Genomic DNA, 21,160 nt, shown 5'->3' on the forward strand with positions numbered 1-21,160 from the left:
CTGATTGTTATTTTTCCTGTATATGGGCCAAATATTTTTGTTTCTTTGCATGCCTCCTAATTTTTGTTGAATACTAGATATTTTGAAGCTAATGAATGGGTAGGGATTTCCCGAAATCCCTGGAAACAAAAATTCTCTCAAAATCCACAACACCAGTGGCCCAAATTGAGATGGTAATTATCCTTGGCCCACAGAAGAGAACCTGCTCCCCTAAGCTTCTACCATAAATCACTGCCAACGTCTTAAACATTATGGCCAAGAATAAAAAGCAAAATCAAATAAATAGATTCAAAGCAATCAATGAATTCTTAAAAATCAAAACACCATTTAATCTTATTTCATTGATTCTATAAAATACTAGATTTTTCTTAAAGTACTTTTTGTAAAAGAGAATCCTGTGCAGTGTCTTAAATTTATTATGCTAATAATAAAGACATTATCAAGGATTTGGTAACTTGCCCTCTAAATGTATCTTAATGTTTGAAACAATATATTTAATACGTCTGTGTTTACCACTAAAAGCTTATTCCACAGACTAAGCGACAATGCTTTTTTTCTTTGCATTTTTTTTTCTAAATACAAATAATAAGTTTGAAAAAAGAAAAGTTTATTTTGTTTTCTATTAACAAATACATAGAAAAAGGAAAACCAAATTAGTTTCAAACCTAATATTTTCCTCATACTGGCTTCATTTAAAATTTAATTTTAGATGAAGAATAAACATTTGCCTTATTAAAATATTCCTAGTATATTCATGACTGAGGAAAAATAGCATTGTAACACATATTTGTGGCAGCTATCTTATTAGAACAAATTAGCAAAATAACTCAACATTTCCTTATGAAACTATGAATCCAGTTATCTTAGAGTGACATAGAGTTATGCAGGTATACTGCACACGTCTTCCAAAATCCACTTTAATTTGTGTTGGTATTTCTTGAGGAAAAATCAGTCTTCCTAACCATAGCTATCTTCAGCTGGTATAAACAAGAATATAAGTATTTCATATTTACTTGCAGGCATACAAAAGAGTTTTATAAGAGTTTAGCAGAAGCAGCCTTAAAAAAGAAAATGATGATCATTTTGCTTTGTCATTTGCACAGACAAAACTGAGTGATAAAAATTTCAGTGTTGCTGGGTGCAGTAACATGTGTCTATAATCCCAACTACTCAGGAGGCTGAGGTGGGAGAATTATTTGAGCCAGGAATTCAAGTGTGGTCTTGGCTACATAGACAATGTCTCTTTTTAAAAAAATAAAATAAATAAATAAAAATTAAAAAAAATTTTAATATCTGTCTCTTTTTACCAACCTCTTTCAGAGATTCAGATAATAGTGGGCAGAAAAACAGCTAGAAGCCAGAACCAAAAGAGAATGAAGATCTGCATTAGATACAGATAATCCACAAACGATTATCCAAAACCAAATAATCACATTTATACAAAAAATTACTCCAATATCTAAAATAAAGAATTCAGCCCCAGATCAGAAGCTATTCAATTTTGATCAACTATTTTAGAAACCCATTTCAGAATACAGTATAGTTAAATATATATATGTACACCAACAAAAGAAAAATAAATACACTAAAATCTGTTCTTTAATGGTATATGGTAGAAGAAGTACCAAAGTCATAGAGCCAAATGGGTCAAAATAATTGACAAAATAATGGAATTGTATTTTGAGGGTGTTATAAAATGATTAAGTCAGACAAACCTCCGGTTAACTTCAGGGTCACCCTCCCAACCTGAAAGGGAAAGGGCACAGATAAAATCACAATATGAGGGCTGGGTGCGGTTGCTCACGCCTGTAATCCCAGCGCTTCAGGAGGCCGAGGCGGGTGGATCATGAGGTCAGGAGTTCGAGATCAGCCTGGCCAACATGGTGAAACTCCGTCTCTACTAAAAATACAAAAATTAGCCAGGTGTGGTGGCGGATGCCTGTAATCCCAGCTACTTGGGAGGCTGAGGAAGAGAACTGCTTGAACCCGGGAGGCAGAGGATGCAATGAGCTGAGATTGTGTCACTGCACTCCAGCCTGGGCGACAGAGTGAGACTCTGTCTCAAAAAAAAAAAAAAAAAAATCACAATATGAGCCTATCTTCATTGACCACATTTATAGAAAAGATATGCATTTTGTAAAGTCCAGCTTAAAACCTAAGTCATCTTACTTGATTCATTTATATTAGGCAATATTTTATTGATATCCATTGAAAAACGAAAAAAAAAATCCCAAGCATTTCGTGTAAATGGCTGGTTAAATAGCATCAATATCCTCTTAATGCTAACATTAAATGTGGCTAGCTATATTCCTTCTGCTGCAATGATCAGCTAAAGACTAACTTGGAACAACTGAAACTCAAATTCCATTTTCCGGGGTTCTCAATAGAATAATAATTATGATAACAAACAGAATAATAACAATCAAAAGATTGCTCACACATTTTAAACTGGAGATGCAGACTTTTAAATTTTTAGAATAAGGACCCCTGCAATTGTCACCCAGTGCAGTACTTCTCAAATATTTCAACTATAGGCCACTTCAGTGGTATAAGCATGCTTACCCTTCCAGTTGCCACTTTCACATGATAAAGTCAATAGTAACAAATAATTTGAGAGAAACAAAATGATAAAAAGTTCATAAGTTAAAATGTAAGCCCATTAATATGCATCTAAAGGATGTGACAATATTATATATATATTGAGCATGTACTATGTTTTATATGCATTAATTCACTTATTCCTCACAACTGCCCTATGAAGTATACATTATTATTTCCATTTTGACAGTTTTATCATACTAATAAACTATGCTCTGATGATGATGATAATGAATACTAACACTTATATAAGACTTACCATGTGCCAATCACTGTTCTAAGCACCTAACCTATGTTAATTAATTCCCTCATAAACCTTACTAACTCATTCACTCATAAAACATCAGGTAGGTAATATTATAATCCATGTTAGTGACGAGAAAACTAAGGCATGGACAAGTTACTTAATCTGCCCAACTACTTAAGTGGCAGAGGAAGAAATCGGCCTTAGGTAATCTGGTTCCAGAATTTGCATATGCTTTAAGTTATATCACTAACCTACAGTCACATAACTAATAAATAGAAAACCCATCAATATAGCCCCAATCTTTTGCTTTGGCCTCCACATCAAAACATTTCCTTAATATATCCAGTAAGAGCCTTACAGAAAAGGTGACATTAAAATATACCACATTTAAAACTAGGTAGTATACAAGGTACTCAAACATATAAACAAAGAATCTTTTCTATCCTTAGTCCAAACATCACATGAAAATAAAGTTATTCATATAGCTAATCGTGACTTACCTTCTATGGTACGTTATAATATAAAACCAATTATTTCTTATAAGATGTCAAGGACTTTAAAATAAAATGCACTGTTCAATCAAAATCAAAAGTTCTGCTTTTGCAAACCCTAATTTTTGTTCCAAAGTTTATAAATCTTGGATTCTACATTTTTTATATATATATATTTATGTGTGTGTATGTGTGTATAATTCCTTTCAATAACACCTAAATTATCTTAGTGATTCTAGTTTCTAGATTTCCTTTGTTCCAACAGACTTTATCCTGAAAACTCTTTGTAGACTTTGTTATTTAAGATAACCTTCTCAGTAAAAAAAAAAAAAAAGAAAAAAAAAGAAAAAATCCATGAATCTCCATCCCCTATCACAGTCTTTTAAGGAAGGAAATAAGTGGAAACAGACAATCCTGAAATGAGGACCATTGTACAAAATAGCTGACCTGTACTCTTCTCCAATGTCACTATCATGGAAGGCCCTATTATGAAAAACAAAGAAAAGCTAATAAACTATTCCAGGTTAAAGGAAACCAAACAAATGTGACAACTATGCAATCCATGAATGTGAATCAGACAAATGGTAAAATTTTAATGTGAACTATATATTAGATAACAGCAATAAAACATGTTGTTTCCTGAATTGATTATTATATTGTGGTTAAGTAGGAAATATTTTAGAGTGAAGGATCATGATTGTCTACCACTTTTTCTCAAATGGTTCATCATTATCATCGTAATGGTAGAGGCGGATGGGGAAACGGAAAAGTAAATACAGAGAGAGATAAAGCAAATTCCATAAAATGTTTATAATTGGTGAAACTGTGCAATGGGCATGCAGGTGTTCAGTCTAGCAATTTTGTAACTATTTGTTACATTTGAAATTGTTTTTAATGTTAAGAAGAAATAGAAACGATGAAAAATGTCATTATAATGAGGAAAATGACTTTCTTAGAGTTACTCATTGAACAATGAGGAAAGACAGACACCAAGCTAATGTTCAGTCACTGCATTATTCTATCAATTTTCTCCTTTCTCTTTCATAAAGTCGAGGTACTAACATTACTTCCCTGAAAACTCTTAAAGAGACGGCTCTCCTACTTAATTAAAATTTCTCTTTATTATAATACATCCTACTCAGCAAAACTTTCTTTTTTAATCAGAATACTTAATTCATTTATTGCTCCTTAGGGAGAACCAACTGTCCTGATTGGAAACAATAGAAAACATAAATTAATACAGGTTGAGCATCCCAAGTCCAAAATCCGATATGCTCCACAATCTGATGATACTCAAAGGAAATGCTCACGGGAGCATGTAGGATTTCAGATTTCGGATGCTCAGCTGATAAGTATACTGCAAATATTTTAAAATCCAAAATATGGAACACTTCTAGTTCCAAGCATTTCAGATATGGGGCACTCAACGTGTAAATACAAATGTATCATCAGTTAACAAAAGCCAGAAACCAAGAGTTGTGTTTGCTCTAGAAACCGATGAATTTTTTTTTTTTTTTTTTTTTTTTGAGAAGAGTCTCGCTCTGTCACCCAGGTTGGAGTGCAGTGGCTCGATCTCTGCTCACTGCAAGCTCCGCCTCTCAGGTTCACACCATTCTCCTGCCTCAGCCTCCTGAGCAGCTAGGACTACAGGCGCCCACCAACACGCCCAGGTAAATTTTTTTTGTTGTTGTATTTTTAGCAGAGACAGGGTTTCATCGTGTTAGCCAGGATGGTCTCAATCTCCTGACCTCATAATCCGCCCGTCTCAGCATCCCAAAGTGCTGGGATTACAGGCGTGAGCCACAGGGCCTGGCCAAAACTCATGAAATTTTAAAGAGGCAGAGATAGTAAGATTAGATGAATATCTTCTTAAATAATTTTGTACCTCCAGTCCTTGCATTAAAGCTCTCTGCCAACTGAGAGTTTTGCCTCCAAACTCATTGTTAATTCCAAACACAGGCATTGTTGGCCAACTAAATTTTACTGCCTTTAACTTCAATGATCTATAAAACCCCACATTCTAGGTTGACAGGTATCACTCTCCATGGTGACAACTGTCTCCTCCTTTAAAAGTGAATGGGCATGTGGCTGGGACACATGGATGAAGAGGATTTCTGGGGTGGTGGTATTGTTCTACTTCTTAACCCAGGCAATGTTTATACAAATATGTTCAGTACATAATAAATAAAAGTTATATGCTTATAATTTTTTATTTTTATCTATGTATAATTTAAATACAAGTCTATTAATTAACAAATTTTCTCCTGGAAGTTTTCCCTTACTGATTTATCAGTTTCTGATCACTCTTCAACTCTTTTATCTACTGTCTTGGCTTGGTACATGTTTATTTTTCTACTGCTCCCATTAGTATGTTCATGGATATACTGGTTCTATTCAGCTAGCTCACAAATTCTAAAACAGCAACAATGTAAAAATGCCCATATGGACACTATATACACATAAATTACATAGGTATATATTATATGGGTATACCTATAATTACCTATATATTATACAGGTATACCTATAATTATATAGGTATATATTATGTAATTTTATGCATATATGTATAAAATTAACTGGATATATGTTAGAAATATATGAAACAAATCTGGAGATGGTTTACTACAGTTTTTCTGCTGCCATTTTCAATTCAGTAAGGACTTTGAGGGTCTCATCATAAGTGATTTCGACATACACTAATATAGCTCATAAAGTGTATCCTAGAACTTTCCTATCATTCTCACTGAGGAACGTGAGCACCTGTTTTACACTAACCTTGAAGCATCCCAGATCAAACACATATTTCCATAAAAGATAACAGTCAACAGGTAATCATGTTCCTTCCATACTTTTGCAGAGACAAAGCTCTTTAAAAATAGAACTACAATTCCTACCTGGGAGACTTCTTTGTTCATAATGAATCCTCAAAACAGATATGGTCAAATCTTGTGTTCCAGAGGGTAGCTTCCCGGGGAATGGGATAATGGTGTTTTCCAGAGATGGCTCTAGTCTCTTCACTCTCACCTCATTTAAGGCCAATTATATAAACAACTAGAATAAAAAGACAAAAATAAAAGCAGAAGGGATGTTAGATTGCCATTTTATTCTCCAGTAAATAATAAAGGTCAGATATGCTAGAAAAAGAAAAAAAAAGGCAACTTTTAGAGTGAAATGGAAAAATATTTCCAAAAGACAATGAATAAAGATCTCATTTTACAGCTTAACTCCTTTCTGGTGATTAAGTATATACTCCTTTTTGAGAATGCTGCTTAGGTAATATATAATTGCATCTATTCGTAAACTTCTGAAAGACTCATTTATATGTCTGAAAGACTCATTTATATAAAGTTGTTTCTGGTTGCATTTGTATGTTTATCCTTCTTCCTACTTATAAATTCTGATTTTTTTCATATTTTCAGTTATCACATAATTATTTACTTATGTAATATTCCTATAATATTTTATCTTCAAATTTCTAATTGAAGAAGTTTATAAACATTTTATATTTGTAATACTTCAAAAAGATGTTAGTTGAGCTCTGGTTCTAGTAATGATGAACTACCTTATATCGAACTAATTTGCCCACAGGTAACAGTTATAAACTCTGGACAGAATATTAAAAAAAACAACTGTTGGAAGAAATTGGAAAGTGACCAAAGCAGACAGAAATTGTAGGGGTTCTGATCATTGAAAGAAAGGAATTATATTGGGTGAGATACACACTTATGAGAATCCCCTGGAAGGGAACTCGGAACTCTTCCCAGTACTCCCACTTAAGTGCAGACAGGCTAGGTTTAAAGGAGAAAACCACAGTCTTATTGGCTTGAGGCATTAAAGAATGTAGATCAGAGCTAAAAGAAAGCTGGAAATTGAGTAGACTAGATTACAGACCTTACTTGAATTTTGCCAGTTTTTGCATGCACTCATTTTTTTGTATGTCTTTTTTACAATTCTGTGACATTTTAGCACATGTACAGATACATATAACTACACCACAATTGAGATTCACTGCTCCATCACCACAGCTGAATTGTTTCATGCTGTTTATAATCACATCCACCTTCCCCTTTCCTTAACTCTTGACAACTGCAATCTGTTCCCTATTTCTATAATTTTTGTCACTTTGAGAATACTACATAAATTGAATCATATAGCATGGAATCTTTTCAAGTTGGCTTTTTTCACTCAGCATAATGCCCTTGAGATCCATCCAGTTTGGTGCATGTATCAATAGTTCATTCCTTTTTATTGCTCCATGGTACAGTTGTGCCACAGTTTTTTTCACCATTTGTCCTTTAAAGTGCATTTGGGTTGTGTTTAGTTTTTGGCTATTACAAATAAAAGCTGCTATGAATATTTGTGTACAGGCTGTTGTAAAAACATTTGTTTTCATTTCAATGCCCAGGACTGTAATTGCTGAGTTGTATAGTTAAGTGTATGTTTACCAGCCAGTAATTTAGCTGTCTACTAGAAGATAAATCAATACTCTTCAAAAAGAGATAAAAATCCACAATGTCATCCACAACATCCAGTACACAGTAAAAAATTACTAAACATGCAAAGAAGGTAGAAAATGTAACTCCGGATCAGGAGAAAAGGTAGTCAACAGTAACACACCACAAGATGATTTAGGTGTTGGAAATACCTAACAAAGATGTGAAAGTAGCTATTATAAATATGTTTAAAGATTTTAAAATATATATATATATTTATATACATATAATGGGTAAACACATGAGAAATACTGGCAGCAAATGGAAACTGAGAAAGAAATGAATGGAAATTCAAGAGCTAGATCCTTCAATAACAAATTCTAAGATTCACTGGCCAGACTTAACAACAGATTTGTGACAGCAGAAAAACAAGTCAGTGAACTTGAAATGAAAATAATACCCAGTCTGAAGAAGAAAGAGAAAAGAAACCACACAACCACACACACCCCTTCTATAATCTGGGGAAAACACAAACACAAACACACACACACACACACACACACACACACACACACACACGCCTTCTGTAATCTGTTGGCAATACCAAGCATGTAATTGATGAGAGGCGAAAGACACTGGGGCAGAAATAGTATTATGGGGAAATAATGATAGAAAATTTCCAAAATTTGGTGAAAAATAAACTGTCAGATCCAGTGTCTCAATAAATCCCACTCAGAATAAATATAGAGAAACCAACTCTGGCAAAGTCCAGTCAAATCGCTAAAAAAAAATTAAGACAAAATTTTGAAACTAGCTTGGGCAAGGTAGCACATCACATACAAGAAAACAAAGATATAAATGGTAACTGGGTTCTCATTGGTAACAACAGAGACAAGAAGATAATGGAATAATTTCTTCCATTAAAATGCTGAAGGGGGGTGGGGAGCCCTATCAACCCACAATTCTACATCCAGCAAAAATATCCTTCAAAAAACTGAAGGCAAAATTAAAAACACTTTCACATAACCAAACATAATCTGTTGTAAGATTAATATATAAGAAATACTAAAGGAACTTTTTCAGGCTAAAGGGAGATGATGCTAGATAAAGTCAGATCTACAAAACAGAAGCAAAAGCATCAGAAATCATAAATATGAGGGTAAATAAAAAGGACTATGTATTTTTTATTATTTAAAAGATGTATTTATTCTTTTTATTCTTTAAAAGATGTATGTATTTTCTTTAAAAGATAAGTGATTATATAAAAATATATTAAAATATATAAAACATTGTGGAGTTTATAATATATTAAATGTTAATTATATTACAATAATAGCACAAAGGATGGGAAGGTATAAATGCAATTATACTGTTGCAAGGCTCTTAAATTTTACATAAAGTATTACAACGTCAAATATAAATAAATTTATAAATTAAGGATATATATTTTAATTCCTAGAGCAGCCACTTAAAAATTATAAAAGAGTAGTGTTCAAAAGGTTATAAAGGAATTTGAAAATATAAGAAAGTATAGCTAAAAAGTTAACAGGCATTGTCAGCACTCTACTAAAAAATGTTTGGTTAACCCAAAAGAAGGCAAGAAAGTAGGAAAAGAAGAACAAGGAACAAATGGTATCTTAAACCCAACCATATTAATTACATTAAATATAAAATAACTGAACATTACAATTAAAAGATGGAAACTAGAGAAAAAGCAAACCCACACTATATGCTGTCAATAAGAGGTATAGTTTAAATATAAACATACAAATAGGTTGAAAGTTTAAAAAATGGAAAAGAATATATTACACAAACAGCAAACATAAGAAAGCAATATAAATATCAGTGAAAGTAGACTTCAGGACTAGGAATGTAACCAAACATAAAAAGGGAAGTTTCCTAAGACAGCCAATGCATCAGGGAGACAGAATCAGAATTTTAAAGAAATTTTTAATTGTTTTAGAGATGGGGTCTTGTCCAGGCTGGTCTTGAGCTCCCAGGCTTCAGTGATCCTCCTACTGTGGCCTCCCAAAGTGCTAGGATTATAGATGTGAGCCATCATGCCTGGCCAGAATCATAAGTTATGCAAATAATAACAGAGCTTCAAAATAAATGAAGCATAAACAGAACTTAAAAGAGAAATAGAAAAATCTGTACATATCATTGAAGATTTTAACATTCCTCTCTCAATAACAGATGAAACAACTAGATTTTAAAAAACCAGTATGGAAACAGAAGATTTGAAGAACAGTGATGACTAGCTTGTCCTAAATGAACACTCATAGAACAGTACATCCAACAACTGGCAAAGGTACATTTATTTTCAAGTGCACATGAAAATATTACACAACATGAAACAAATGGTGAACCATTTTTTATATAACACATTTCTAAAGATTGAAATCTTAAAGGATATGTTCTCTCACTACTATGGAATTAAGTTAGAAACCATTAACATATCTTAAATAGGTAGAAATTTGACAACATACCTGTTAATGACCTACAGTGAAAGAAGAAAATGCAATGGAAATTAGAAAATGAGTGAAACTGCAATAAAGTAAACATATGACATCAAAATCTGTTGAATGACTCTGAAGTTGCATTTACACTCTGCATATATATATATACACATATACTTTTTTTTTTTTTTTTTGAGACAGAGTCTCACACTGTTGCCTGGGCTGAAGTGCAATAGCACGATCTCCGCTCACTGCAACCTCCGCCTCCCAGGTTCAAGAGATTCTCCTGCTTCAGCCTCCCGAGTAGCTGAGATTACAGATGCCCACCACCATGCCTGGCTAATTTTTTGCATTTTTAGTAGAGATGGGGTTTCATTATATTGGTCAGGCTGGTCTTGAACTCCTGACCTCGTAACCCACCTGCCTCGGCCTCCCAAAATGCTGGGATTATAGGCATGAGCCACCACGTTCAGCCTATATTCTGCTTATATTTTTTTAAAAATTTTAAAATCATAGGTATAAATTAAAAATAATACATTTAATATTCTAATCAATAGAATAAATATGGACAACTGAAAAAAACTAAAACTAAAAGTTGTTTTTTTTTGAAAGGTAAAAAATTGATAAAACTTTAGCAAGACTGATCAAGAAAAAGTTAAAAACACAAATTACTAATACTAGAAATATGAGGGATGTCACCACAGATCATACAAATATAGTGTTCTGAACATTATACAAATCAATTCAGTAACTGAGATAACATGAAAAATCTCAAAAACTTAAATTTTTAAATTTTATTTATTAAAATAACCAGAGAAAGAAACAGACTGTATGTATTAAATAAATTTGTAATTAAAAACAAAACAAAACTCCAGGTCCAAATGGCATCACAGGTAAGTTGTATCCAACATTTAAGGAAGTAATAATAGCAATCTTACACACTTTCAGGAAAATAGGAGAGGATATTTCCCAATGTGTTTTATTAGGCAAACAGAACCCTCATACTAAAACCCGGAAAAGATATTAATGGAAAAGAAAATCAGCCTCATGAGTACAGATTTACAAAAAAAATCAAATTGAATCCAGACATATTTAAGAATAGACTATTATCAAGTGGTATATCCAAGGAATGTAAGGCTGATTAAAAATTCAAAAACCAATCTTCTGACAGGAGATGAATATCCAGAATATACAAGGAACTCAAACATCTCAACAGCAACAACAACAACAACAATCTGATTTTAAAAATGGGCAAATAATCTGAACAGGCATTTCTCAAAAGACATACAAATGACCAAAAGAAGTCATACAAATATATGGAAACATGCTCAACATCATTAACCATCAGGGAGATACAAATCAAAACCACAATGAGGTAATCATCTCACCCCAGTTAGGATGATAGCTATTATCAAAAAGACAAAAAGTAACAAATGCTGATGAGGATGTGGAGAAAAGAGAACTCTTAAACACTGTTGGTGGGAACGTAAACCAGTACAACCACTATGGAGAACAGTATGGAGGTTCCTCAAAAGAAAAGAAACTACAAATACAACTACCATATAATCCAGCAATCCTACTACATGGCATTTAGCCAAATAAAAGGAAATCAGTATATTGAAGAGACGTCTGCACTACCATGTTGACTGCAACACTATTTACAATAGCTAAGATATGGAATCAACCTGGGTGTCCAACAACAGATGAATGGATAAAGAAAATGTGGCATAGATACACAACAGAGTACTATTCAGCCATAAAAAAGAATGAAATCCTGCTATTCTTGGCAATGTGACTGGAACTGGAAGACATTAAATGAAATAAGCCAGGAACAGAAAATTAAACATCACATGTTCTCACTCCTATGTGAAAGCTCAAAAAAAAAGAAGTTGATCTCATAGAAATAAAAGTAGAACATAAGATACTAGAGGCTGGGAAGGGTAGGGGGAAGAGGGATAGGGATAGAGAGAGATTTGTTGAAGGACACAAAATTATAGCTAGATAGGAGGAATAAGTCCTAGTGTTCTATACCACTGTTGGATAACTACAGTAAACAATATATTGTATAGTTTCGGCCGGATGCAGTGGCTCACGCCTGTAATCTCAGCACTTTGGGAGGCCGAGGCAGGCAGATTACTTGAGGTCAGGAGTTCAAGACCAGCCTGACCAACATGGAGAAACCCCATCTTTACTAAAAAATACAAAATTAGCTGGACATGGTGGCGCATGCCTTTAATTCCAGCTACTCGGGAGGCTGACGCAGGAGAATGGCTTGAACCTAGAAGGCGGAGGTTGCGGTGAGCCGAAATCATGCCACTGCACTCCAGCCTGGGCAACAAGAGCAAAACTCCATCTCAAAAAACAAAACAAAACAAAACAAAACAAAACAAAAAAAAACCCCAATATATTGTATAGTTTCAAACAGCTAGAAGGAAAGTAATGAATGCTTGCAACATAAAGAAATGATAAATGTTTGGTTTTTTGTTCTTGTGATAGTTTACTGAGAATGATGATTTCCAATTTCATCCATGTCCCTACAAAGGACATGAACTCATCATTTTTTATGGCTGCATAGTATTCCATGGTGTATATGTGCCACATTTTCTTAATCCAGTCTATCATTGTTGGACATTTGGGTTGGTTCCAAGTCTTTGCTATTGTGAATAGTGCCGCAATAAACATACGTGTGCATGTGTCTTTATAGCAGCATGATTTATAGTCCTTTGGGTATATACCCAGTAATGGGATGGCTGGGTCAAATGGTATTTCTAGTTCTAGATCCCTGACACATGGACACAGGAAGGGGAACATCACACTCCGGGGACTGTTGTGGGGTGGGGGGGAGGTGGGAGGGATAGCATTAGGAGATATACCTAATGCTAAATGACGAGTTAATGGGTGCAGCACACCAGCATGGCACATGTATACATATGTAACTAACCTGCACATTGTGCACAAGTACCCTAAAACTTAAAGTATAATAATAATAAAAAAAAAGATTTTAAAAAATCTCAAAAAAAAATGATAAATGTGTGAGATGAGGGATACGCTATTAATAATTATCCTGAGCTGATCACCATACATTATATGTATCAGACATCACTATGTATCCCATAAATATGTACAATTATTATTTGTCAATTTAAAAATTAATATAAAAAAATTAAATCTATATAATTTACCATATTAACAGAATCTTAAAAAAAAACTCAATGGATGCAGAAAAAACATCTGAGAAAAATCAGCACCCATTCATGATAAAACTCTCAGTAAGCTAAAAATTAAAAGTTATTCCATCAATCTGATAAGGGGGATAAATGAAAAACCTACAACTAGTATTTTATATAATGGTAAAATACTGCAAGTTCTCATAATACTGCGTTCAAGTCAAGAATGTTCACTCTCCCCACTTCTATTCATCATTGTATTGAATATAGTGGAGTTCCTACATAGGGCAAAAAGGCCAGAAAAAGAAATAAAAGTTAGGGAAGAAAGAATTAAAATTGTCTTTATTTATTTAAAAATGAATTTTTTTGTCAATAATTTTAAGGAATCTGAGAACCAATTATTAGAATTAAGTGAATTTGGCAAGGTGAATATACTATACAAACGTCAATGCAATAAGTGAATTTATTAAGGTGAATTCACAAGGTGAATATACAAATATCAATTGTTTCTATACAAATGTAGCAAACAACTGGAAAATAACATTTAAAAACAATTTTATTTTTTATTTATAATAGCATCAAAAACAAAATACTTTGGAATTAATTTAATAAAACCTATGGCAAGACTTAAAACTTTGCTGAAAGACACAAAAAGAGATCTAAAAAACAGTGATTTAACATGTTCATGGGTTTAAAGACTGAATAGTGTGAAGATGTTAGTCCACTCCCAGATTAATTCATATATTCGAAAAGAAAATGAATGGTTTACTTTATGCATATCTGATGTATTTTACTATCAATAAATACAAACCGATTTTTAACAATACATTTGTAATGTTTTTAATGTCTGTTATGGGATTTTGCTTTTTATATAAAAACTGTATTTTCTCTAAATCATGATGATTTCCCCAATGGTAAATTCCATATTAAGGTGGAATGTTTAATGTTAGCAAATTGAATTGTTCCTATCAACCAGATCCTGACCTCTTACTGCCCCTCCAAATTAAATGCTTTTTATATTTTCAATTTTTTTTCTTTCCTTGACTTAAACTCATACTTCAAAAACTCAAAGAAACTTTAACTTCCAGCTCTTCATATTGGCTTATAGTTAAACTATTAAAGAAAGGGATTTATAGTTAGATTAGCCCATTGTTTTCATTGTATATGTCTAGTTTATCTGCATTTGTAATAAACTTAGTGCCCTAAAACATTTCGTAGGGGATGAGATTCCTTTTGATTATTACTTTGTAATTGATAAGTAGTCATTATATATGGCAAAGATAGTCATCCACAAACCTAGGTTCTGTCTTATTATTTGACTTCCAAGAAAAGGCACTCCCAAAAATCATTTGTGTACTTTACTACGTTTGCCAAATAATGCCACCGTCTTTTATAAAACCTGAGAGTTTTCATGAGTACTTTTTTTTATTTTTTATTTTTATTTTTTTATGAGAACTTTTTCAAAACCAAGCAGTAACTGAAGCCAGATGGATTCCTACTAATGATTCAGGATCCCCAGAACAGCTTGCTCATGCTGACGAACTCATGGCCAGTCAAGCAAGGGAACAGGGAAACCATGCTGATGGGAGGCTGAGCACACTTACTTAGGGACTGCAGGAAGGCAGAAAAGTACATGATGAATCCCTATTCAAAAAAGATATGCAAATGGTGAGAAGTGAAAAATATAAAAACCAAGAGATAGGTGACACACAGAGACCCAAAAAGACAGGAGAAATATGAAGGAATGGGGGGAGGAATGACGCAGATCATCTGATGTTTGTTATTATGGAATCAGTAAGCTTATTCTTCTAAATATTAATTATTTAGTAATTATTACATGGTTATTACATGATCATCTGTGCAATCCAGAGTTCAGTATTTTGGAAGTGTTTTCTAGGGCAGGTATAGGGTGCCTCACACCTGTAATCCCAACACTTTGGGAGGCCCAGGCAGGAAGATCACTTGAGGCCAGGAGTTTGAGAATAGCCTGGGCAACAAAGTGAGGCCCGGTCTCTACAAAACAATTTAAAAATAAGCCGGGCAAGGTGGTGTGGGCCTGTAGTCCCAGCTACTCAGTTGGGGGGCTGAAATGGGAGGATCGCTTGGGCCCAGGAGTTGAAGGCTGCTGCGAGCTATAATTGTGCCACTGCACTCCAGCCTAGGCGAAAGAGTGTGGTCTTGTCTCCGGGGGTGGGGGTTCCTCCCCTAGGAATCCAGGGTAGGAGACCTGAGATGGACGGAGCAAACCCTTAATAAACCCCCACAACTATTGGACATGGCTGAAGCTTCCAATTCCTAGTTTTAAATTGTCTCTCATGGGTAACGGCCCTTCTGTCTTCATTATCTGCTTCTGATGCTGGATTCTGGCATATGTACTGGTTAATGCAGTACCTCAATTCCCATTTAAGAATCAGATGAGAAAGCAAGGTGATAGAAGAGTACCTATAATGTACCTAACACATAGAAGGAGTAAAAAGGAAATCTAGAAAACACTCTTGTTTGTTATTTTGGAGTTAGGCAAAGGGCCAGAATTTAAAGATATAAAGAAAAACACAACAACTAAATACCTATGATCTATCATTCAGAATTAACAACAGTAAACATTGTGATATATTTATTTTCTTTTTAAAGAAATGAAGCATCACTGATAAAGCTAAAGTCCCCATACTCAAGCCCACCCTGTTCCTTCCCCTTCCCCTTGATAGAGGTAACCATTATTATGAATTTGGTACATACCTTCTGGTCAATTTTTTATATCATTTTTAGACATACACATATCCATGAACAATATAACGTTTTATGTTTTGAAATATACGTTTAAAATGTATATATACCATACATATTCTGCATTTTGCTGACTTCATACATTATCTTTTGGAGTTCTATCCATGTTGAAGTGTGCATGTGTTCTGTTCATATGTGTATGTGAATATACCACATCTTAGCCATTTTTGTATTTAGGTTGTCCATACGTTTTCATTATTACAAATAATGGCTCAATGAACGTTCTTATACACAGCATCTTGTCCAGATCTTCATATGCATAAGTACACGAATTTCTAATGGCAACATCCAAAAGCAGAATTTCTAGATTGTAATATTTGCATATGTCCAACTCCACTTGCCATCTGGCAAACTGTTTACCAAAATAATTCTTTCAGACTTCCCCCAGAGTGTGTAGTTTGAGACAGCCATTTTCCCCATATCCTTCCCAATGCTATTGATATAATTAATTTTTTACCCTATCAAATGGATGAAAAATAGTATCTCATTTCAATTTGTATTTCCCTGAATATTATGGAGCCTAGGCATCTAAGTTTGCTTTTTATATTTCCTATTCTTTAAATGAGTATTGGTCTCTTTTCATCCATTACGCAAGGCACTCAATAAGTACTTTGCCTTCAATTATGAGAAATTTTCTTGAATTATACTATTCATTTTTTCTTTCTTTTTCATTTATTCTGTTTTCCCTTTTTTGGAATGTTTAATAATACAGAGCTGGCCCTCCTGGACTAGTATATTTACTTTATCTTCTGTTTATTATTTCTTTGCCCTTTTGCTCTACTTTCTAGAAAGTTTTCCTCAACTTATTGTCCAATATTTCTTTGAGTTTTTCTTTTCTACTATATGTTCTTAATTGGTAAAAATTCTTTTTTGTTCTCTGAATGTTCTTTTAAAATATCCCATTCTTGCTTTACGGGTGCAGCATCCAGTCTTTCTGCATGCACATACCTGGGTATTTGTATATATATGTGGGTGTGTATGCATATGTATCTATATATGGCTGTATGTGTACGTGTGTATATGTATATATGTATGTACATGCATACATATACATAAAGTTTTCTAGGTGGCATAGTCTATTTTCTCCAGTTTTTCTCTATTTGCTTATTTTGGTTTCTGTTATTCATATTAGAAGCTTTCCTCAGATGCCCAATGGTATTTAGTTCTTTGGGTATACAAAGTTGATTGAAAGCTCTAGTTATGTACATGGGACTTATCAATTATGACCTTCCCTACAACAAGGCAATCTGTCCAGATTCTTTGTGAGGGCATAAATATTTATGTGAGAAACCTGGCTCCCCTTTTCTAATGCTTAGCTTATTTTTCAAACACCTGTATACAGGTAAAGTAGTTTTACATTGTTAACCTATACCCCTATAAGAAACAAATTTACCAAGTGGAGTACAGTATTTATGTATAATTCTTTTTGTCTTTAGGTTTTTCTCCTTGAGTTGGTGAGATTCCCAAAAAGATTCCTCCTGTTTCCTGCCTGGATGCTAAAGGGCCTAGTTTTTAATTTGGGAGCCAATAATGGAGAAGGGGGGCCAGGGGTTCTGAGCATTGGAAATGTCAGTACTCACTTAATTCCTCTCCACCTTCAATGTGACTGGTGTCCACTAGCCAAGAGACCTTCTGTTTTAACCTATAAGATGGACCTCAAGTCTCCCACCTGTCAGGATGGGAGAAGTGCATAAGCACAGTGACAGAGAGTGAAGAAGGGTATCAAGGCATCTAATGGCTTTTTAAATAGCTTTTAAACCATCTTCCTCATTTTAGTTCGCTTCCCTTCTTAACTTCCAGAGTTACATAATACTACTATCCGAGCCTTTTGAAGATTCACCAGTATCAGTCCAACTGGTCATCAGCTTTCTTCCCTTAAAACTGGCTTTCTCAAGTTTAGTGAGATTGCTACTACTAATCTAGCTGTTCTACCCCTTCAAAAATTTTGTCCTATTCCCTCCCATTCTCCTAGTCTCCCTGGATTTATGACTTTTTATAAATCCTTATTTATCCTATTTTTGTTGTTGTTTAAACTGTTGTTTTGAGAGGGAACAATACTAAGTAAGTGCTCAATCTACCACTTTTACCTGGAACCAAATACTATATATTCTTTCTAACATTTTATTTATTTCAATCTTCCTGTTATTTTGTAATTATTCAAAAATTTTTACTTCATGTATATATTATCACCTTAATTTTTTTGTGAATTTAAAAATCCACTATCCTGACATTCTTGAGAAGCAGTAAGCAACAGAAATTACTCAGTAACATAAAGAATTATATGACAGAAATAGAGTTAACAATAGGCAGCAAGGCCTATGCAACAGTTCATTGGAAAGGTTTGTGAAAAAGAACCAGCTTTCAACCAAGAGAATGTCCCTCTGTACACGCAAGCTGACACCACTGATTGTGACTTTTATAAGGCAGGAAAAAAAATCCATCTTCCATTACCAAATATTGCCTTATGATATGCCTATCAAAGGAAATTGTGGTTTAATGTTCCCTCTCTTTTTTATCACTGTTTTTAAGTCCATTTTATCTAAGTATCGCTTAATGTTCTCTCTTGTAAGGAAGTAAAAAAACAAACTTACCAACTAGAGTACAGTATTTACATACCTAAAGGACAGTAAATTCTCTCACCCCGGTATACTAACTGTGAGGTGTGATGCTTAAAACAGTGTCTGGCACATGATAAACAACATGAAAGTGTTTCATTAATAACCAGACTACAGCCAACTAAATTTAATTTAATTTGTCTTCTACTTGGCAGCCACCTTTCTAACAAAATGATTGCGGCATCATGTTTTCCCTTAGTTTTTCCCTGACTTGGGTGTCACACATTCCTTTAATTATTCATTATATCCTCCTGTTTCAGTAACATATATTCAGGAGATTTTAGGTACCTTTTTTTGTTTTTAAATCTCATTGTTTCTAGGAAGATATTAATGTTTATATTCTAAGTTTAATGATAAAGTGTAAAAAAAAAAAAAAAAAAACCCAAACAGTACAGTAAGAAGCCAACCCAGAGTTATTTTGTTATATCTTAATTTTTACTTCCTGCTCCTTTTGAAAAAAGGCAGATTATAAACTTTTATAAACTGTGTATCTACAAGTCTGTGTATCAACTACTAAATCTAAAATATTCATGACTCTTACATGCACCATTATATTTATGTTAAACAGATAAGCACTGAAATAGACTAGTAGATTTCAATATTACTAATTCTGGGTGCAGTATAAACACATCTATTTTGAAGATAAACTATTCTCAAAAGAGGGTTGCTACTTTTTTTAATGCTCTATTCTAAGGGCCTGCATGCGTTTGCCTATTTATTAAGTTCCAAACTAAATTCCTCCATTCTCCTTTACTTTTTCCCATCCTTAAAAAGGTACCTTCATACCCATTCAACTGCTGCTACCCAAAACCTAGATATCACCACCCTTTAAATTTTTACACTATCACACTTTATATATTCAATCACCAAGCCCCACCTTATCTATTCCCCTGCACACACACAAATCCACTATTCTATTCCTGCTTACACACCCCTTCCACAGGGTTTTATCTCACTTATCATAAAATCCAAAACTCACAGCACAGCCACTCTCCCCAAAGCATACTATGCTTTAACCACACTGGTCTTTCCTAAAAGTTTCTCCTATTCCCCAATCTTTCTTCCTTACTCTAAGGCCTTCCCTACAATAATATATTATCTGCTGTGAATAATCCCTTATACCTTCTTCATCTATCCAATTCCTATTCATTGTTCAAACTTCAGCTAAAATTCTACTTCTCTTAACCCAGTAATCTAAATCAGCCTCCACTGTACTTTTATAGCATTTTCTACGTTTTCTTCACAGCATATTTCCCACTATTTTTATTTACATATTTGTTGTGTGATTATGTGTTTATTGTATATCTCTCTCACTCAACTGTAAGCTCCATGTAGGTATTTTTAATCTGGAGCAGAGTAGATACACAACATTAAAAAAAATTAATGTATGCAATTAATGAACCTGCTCTAATTCAACAATCCTAATATAGTTAAAAGCTCAAAGAGAATAAGCTCTGATCATTAAACTGGTCAAAGAACATTACGAATTTTTGTATACAAACCCATGAGCTTCAGAATAATGGCATGGGGTGGGGTACACACCAGATTTTTTTTTTTTTTTTTTTTCTGAGATGGAGTTTCGCTTTTGTTACCCAGGCTGGAGTGCAATGGCACAATCTCGGCTCACTGCAACCTCTGCCTCCCAGGTTCAAGCAATTCTCCTGCCTCAGCCTCCCAAGTAGCTGGGGTTATAGGCGTCCACCACCACATCCAGCTAATTTTTGTATTTTTAGTAGAGATGGTGTTTCAACATATTGGCCAAGCTGGTCTCAAACTCCTGACCTCAGGTCCTCCACCCGCCTCAGCCTCCCAAAGTGCTGGGATTACAGGCGTGAGCCACCGCGCCCGGCCTCCCAGATTATTAATATAATGAATTAGGCACAGATTTGAAGGTGAGAACAGAGGGAGGAAGAAAAACTAAAACACAATTAGTAAAACTGCTAGATAGCCTCTACTACTTGGAGGAAGAACATTTTTGTATCATCATTCTGCAATACAATTTCTCTCTGTATTTGCCACAAGGCAAGAGAAAATAACAAGGTGTCAGAGAAAATCCACACTCAAAAACCTAAAAATTAAACCTAACATCTAAACTGCAAGTATTTAGTTCTTTCCTAAAGAACAACTCTACTTAATCAAAAAGCTCCTACTGAGGACCATCAAAACCAAGTTGTTCTAAATCTCCAAAACATTATGGCAGGATACTCAGATGGGATTTTAATTTCCAATATAGGTTTTATATGTGTTAGAAGATGGCATTCTACTAAGGCCCAAGAAAAAGTAAATATTAAATCTCTTTAGGTGATAGTTAAAACTGGCATACATTTTATCAGATAACTGTTTGCATTACTAATTTTTTCTAT

The 21,160-nt window shown here is 34.0% G+C and overlaps 1 protein-coding gene across 7 annotated transcripts in view; it reads right to left on the reverse strand.

Annotated features, from left to right (window-relative positions):
- The window catches only part of NCOA1 (nuclear receptor coactivator 1), a 277,415-nt gene that overhangs the window by 120,053 nt on the left and 136,202 nt on the right, over nucleotides 1-21,160 (reverse strand). For all 7 annotated transcript variants that reach the window (XM_054473265.2, XM_054473263.2, XM_063648895.1 and 4 more), the window contains one exon: nucleotides 6,234-6,390. The gene's annotated coding sequence lies outside the window, so the exon portion shown is untranslated. The remainder of the gene's footprint in view (nucleotides 1-6,233; nucleotides 6,391-21,160) is intronic.

Source organism: Pongo pygmaeus, chromosome 12 (genome assembly GCF_028885625.2).
Source record: "Pongo pygmaeus isolate AG05252 chromosome 12, NHGRI_mPonPyg2-v2.0_pri, whole genome shotgun sequence".
NCBI classification, from domain to species: domain Eukaryota; kingdom Metazoa; phylum Chordata; class Mammalia; order Primates; family Hominidae; genus Pongo; species Pongo pygmaeus.